Consider the following 5,333-nt stretch of genomic DNA (forward strand, 5'->3'; position numbering starts at 1 on the left):
TTAAAAAAAAAAAAGACATAGTAGTTTACACACACAATTACAGTGTAATACTAGTCTGTGTTTTTCATTGTGCTTACTATTACCAATGAGTCTTCAGATGATTTCTACTTGGCCATTAACATCCATTTTTTTTTCTTTTTCAGATTGAAGAACTCCCTTTAGCATTTCTTGTAGGACAGGTCTGGTGATGATACCCCTCAACTTTTGTTTGGGAAGGTCTTTATTTTTCCTTTATGTTTGAAGGATATTTTCACCAAATATACTATCTTAGTGTAAAAGTTTTTTCCTTCAGCACTTTAAATATGTCATGCCACTTTCCCCATACCTGTAAGGTTTCCACTGAAAAGTCTGCTGTGAGGTTTATTGGAGCTTCATTGTATGTTATTTGTTTCTTTTCTCTTGCTGCTTTTAGGATGCTTTTTTTCCCCTTGACCTTTGGGAGTTTGATTATATGATGCTTTGAGGTAGTCTTCTTTGGGATAAATGTTAGTATTATGTAACCTTCTTGTACTTGAATGTTGATATCTTTTTCTAAGTTTGGAAAGTTCTCTGACATTATCCCTTTGAATAAACTTCTACCCTTTCTCTTTCTCTACCTTCTCTTTAAGGCCAATGCATCTCAGTTTTACCCTTTTGAGACTATTTTCTAGATCTTGTAGGCGTGCTTCATTGTTTGTTATTTCTTTTTCTTTTTTCTCCTCTGACAATGCATTTTCAAATAATTTGTTTTTAAGCTCATGAATTCTTTCTCCTGATTGATCAATTCTGCTATTAAGAGATTCTGATAAATTCTTTAATATTTCAATTGCATTTTTTCAACACCAGAATTTCTGCTTGATTCTTTTTAATTATTTAATTCTCTTTGTTAACCTTATCTGATAGAATTCTGAATTCCTTCTTTGTGTTATCTTGAATTTATTTGAATTTCCTCAACACAGCTATTTTGAATTATCTCTCTGAAATGTCACATGTCTCTGTTTCTCCAGGATTAATTCTTTGTGCCTTATTTAGTTCATTTGGTGAGGTTATGTTTTCCTGGATGATCTTGATGCTTATAGATATTCTTCAGTCTCTGGGTGTTGAAGAGTTGGATATTTATTTTAGTCTTTGCAATCTGGGCTTGTTTGTGCCCAACCTTCTTGAGAAGGCTTTCCAGGTATTAAAAAAACTTGGGCCCCAAGTCCAATATCTCTGTTTTTTGGAGACTTGTAGAGGTACCACCTTGATGGCCTTGAATAAGATTCAAAAGAATTATCTGTATTACCATGCAGAGATTCCTGTTTTTTGTTACCCCCCTTACTTTCTCCCAAATAAATGGAGTCTCTCTGTCTCTGCCAAGCTGCATGGAAGTGGGGTATGGTAATGCAACACCCTTGTGGCCACCACCACTGGGATTGCCCTGCATCAGACCTGAAGCCAGCACAGCACTGGGTCCTACCCAAGCACTGGGTCTTGCCCAAAGTCTGCTATAACCACCCCCTGGCTATCTACTATGTTCACTCAAGTCCCTAGGTCCAGCTAGGTTTATGTTCTTTCCTTCAGGGCAGTGAGTTTCCCCAGACCTTGCACAGGTCCAGAGATGTCTGGGAGCCAGACATTGGAATCAAATACCTTAGAAATTTGTCTGATATTCTATTCTACTATGACTAAGCTGGCCCTCAAACCACAATACAAAATCCTTCTTGCTCTTCCCTCCCTTTTCCACTGGTAGAGTAGCATCTCCCTGTGGCCACCACCACCACTGACCCATGGTTGAGGGAGTTTTGTCAGGCCATTGCTGATGTTTACTTAAATTCCAAGGGCTCTTCGGTCAGCTGGTGGTGAATGTTGCCAGGTGTGGGACTCAACCTTCAAGGCAGTGGGCTCTCCAGTGGCCTAGGGGAGGTCCATAAATACTGTTCAAGAGCCTAGACCTGGATTTGGGGACCCCAAGAGGCTGTTTGTTGCTCTACCCCCTTGTGGTCAAGTTAGTACCTAATGTGCAAGACAAACTCCCCTTTACTTTTCCCTCTGCTTTTCTCCAACAGGAGGAGTCTTTTACTGTAGCCATCACAGCTGGAAATGTGCTGGGTCACACCTATAGTGAGCATGTGTCAGAGTCCAAGGCCAATGGCATTCTACCTGGGTATTAATGCTTATTATTCAGAGCTGAAGGGGTCTTTAGTTAACAGGTGATGAATTATGTCAGGATTGGGTCTTTCCCTTCAAGGTAGCATGTTCCCTTTTGGTCCTGGGTGTATGTAAAAATGTCCATTAGCTAAGGCCTGGAGTGGCGGCCTCACAACTCTGCCTGCTGACCTATCCTACTGTGGCTGAACTGGTATCCAAGATGCAAGCCAAAGTCCTCTTTTCTCTTCATGTTTTCCTCCTTAAGTGGAAGAAAGGAGTCTTTCTTTGATTTACTTTCTCATATGCACTAATTAAACAGGGCTGTTTTATTCATCATTTAACAGCCCTGTTTAATTATTGCATATGAGAAAGTAAATCAAACGTTTTTTTACAAATAGCAGTATGAGAAATGTACCACAAAAGAATTCCAGAGTGCTGGCTCACAAAGGACTGAACTGATATCCAAGATGCAAGACAAAGTCCTCTTTACTCTTCATGTTTGTTTCTTAAGCGGAAGAAAGGAGTCACTTTTATTGCTGCAATCTGAGCTGCCTGGGGTTGAGGAAGGGATGGTGCAAGCAGTCCCTTAGCCGTTCCAGCTGATGTGTCCCTATGTTTTTTGCCATCCTAGTTCTCTGGTACTGAGCCCAGCTCAGCACTAGAAGTTGCCTAGGAATTGCAGCCCTTGTGGCCTCGACCGTCTTTCAAGTTTACCTAGGACCCCAGTGTACTTTGGCATGTAGTAGAGAGGCCTACTGAGAAGCTCAAGTTATGACCACTGAGATGGGTGATTTTCCTCTGGCTAGGTGTGGTCCAAATGTTCCTCTGTGCATAGTTGCTGGCTGAGCCCATCATGGCTTTGCTTTATGCTATGACAGGGTAGCTCTGAGTTCAGTGTTAAAAGCTTCTCTCGGTAGACAGGTCTTCTGTCTAGTGTTCAGCTCTTAGCAGAAAGGAGGCCCTGGAGTGGGTGGCTCCTCTCTGCAGGCAGGTCATCTCAACAAGTGTTCAGCTCTCAGCAAAGGGTAGTTCCTCTCTGCAGCTGGTCATCCTGTTGTCTGCAGCTCTTAGCATAGAGAAGGCCCTGAAGAGGGTAGCTTCTCTCTGCAACTGGTCATCCCTATGTCTGCTCTGCTCTGGCTTAGTCTGGGATTTTTATGGTCTTCAGAGGGGGAAAGTGTGCTGATTGGTCTACGGATACCCATGGAGTGTCCAGGAAAAAGAACCATGAGTTCCCTCGTCCCCAGGCTTCAGGCCTTCCTCGGCCTGAAGGTGATGCTTCACCTGGGACCTGTCCCCTTTCATCCAGGAGCCTATTATCTCCTCCCACCATTCATGGCCGCCCAGGTTGCTTGTGCTAAGGGGAGCCTGCAGGCCAGCAAGGAGCTGCCCTCAGCCCCTCCTCAGCTTCCCTCCAGTGCCCCTTGGCACCCAAAGTCCAGAGGGGGCTGATGTGGCTGGGGGCTGGTGTGTCAGTGATGGCCTAGGCATGTGCCCACCTAGCTGGGCTGCTACAGTGACTGGACTTGGCCTCAACCTTGCTCCATTATCAGAGTGGGCGCTGGGAATATGGAGATGCCAGGTAGTGGGAGCAGGCACTTCAGAACCTGCAGGGGGTGGTGAGGTCTTCTCAGGCCCCCAAGAGCATAGGGATGCCATCTACAACCAGGCTTAGGTGGCTGCATGTGCACCCAGGGAACTCCCTCCCCATCAACTTGGAAGGGGCAGAGCTCCTGCTTGTCTCCAGCTCCTGCAGGCTTCATGGAGCATGCAGCTCCGCCCAAACCTCGTGGATTGCAGCAGGTGCTGACAGAGCACAGAGCACAGAGACAGCCAGGTCTTGAGTGGGCCAGGGCAGGTACAGCAGCACCCAGGTAGGGCGGGTCTCCTGCCTGCTCTGCTGCCATCATAATGATTGGTGATTCTGGCCATCTTTTTATGCTTTTATTGGCCATTCATGGATCGTCTTTGGAAAAATATCCATTTAAGTCTTGCTGATTTTTAAATTGGGTTGTTTTTTGTTTTTGTTGTTGAATTGTAGGTGTTCATTTTGTATCCTGCATATTAACCCCTTATCAGATATACAATTGCAAATATTTTATTTCATTCTGGGAATTGCCTTTTCTCTCTGTCGATGATGTTCTTTGACATACACAATCTTAAATTTTCATGAGGTCCAACTTATCTTGCCTGTGCTTTGTTTTTTTTAAGGTTTGAATTATGCTAATTTATTAATGATTCAGAGGTCCTGTATTTAACATTTTGTTTTTTTCATGCCTATATTTTGAATCTTCAATCAGGTACTCATATCTTTATTGGTATGTGGAGCCCAGATATCTTTACTTTTAGAATTATTGTTACTCTGGTGTGTGGAAGAATTCTGATTTTGGAACATTATTTTAGTATCTAAGAAGAAAATGGTTATACCTATAGCTTCATGGAATATATATATACATTTGCTAAAATTGAGAATAATCAAATTAAATATGTCCTAGAGTGGAAAATGTGGTTTTCTCATAAGAAGTAAAAACTACCTTATGATAAAAAATTTAAGGTATGAAAATTATGAATATTCTGTTAGCTATGAAGTATAATATACTTGACTGGTTTAAGGTTTACATCTGTCCCTTTAATTTATCACTGTGGTTTAGGCAAAAAGGTTTACTATAGAAGTAATGTTATATTTCAAAAAATAAATTCTATGAGTAGTTTTCATTGACAGGCTGGGATTTCTTTTAAATAATTTGTCAAAATTATATTGAACATATTTTCAGGAAATTTACCACATGGCTTTTATAAAAAGAGGTCTACTATATCTCCATTTGTGTAACCCCAAGTGGGAAGATACTAATTGGTTTAAAAATTACTCTGGCATCATACTCTGCTCACCTAAAGAGAGGACAAGTGGGACATCCTGATTTGCACTCTGTGGTCAAGTGTTAATGACTCTGAAAAAGAACTGACTGTGATCATGGAAAACATCTGATCTCTGAAGCTTATTGACATTTTCTGGCATGTGAATCCTGCCTAAAAGAATCTGGAATAAAACAGGCACAGCCAGTTGGATTAATCAGATGCCCAGCATCTTTTAGAAACGGTCAAATTTACACACATGGAAGTTTATAGATCCTGTACGTAAATAAATATAACAGATATAAACCTTCTGCCTTAGCTAGTTTGGGCTACTATAACAAATTATCATAGATTTGGTGGAATAAAAACAG

This window comes from Cebus imitator, unplaced genomic scaffold (assembly GCF_001604975.1).
Source record: "Cebus imitator isolate Cc_AM_T3 unplaced genomic scaffold, Cebus_imitator-1.0 Scaffold211, whole genome shotgun sequence".
NCBI classification, from domain to species: domain Eukaryota; kingdom Metazoa; phylum Chordata; class Mammalia; order Primates; family Cebidae; genus Cebus; species Cebus imitator.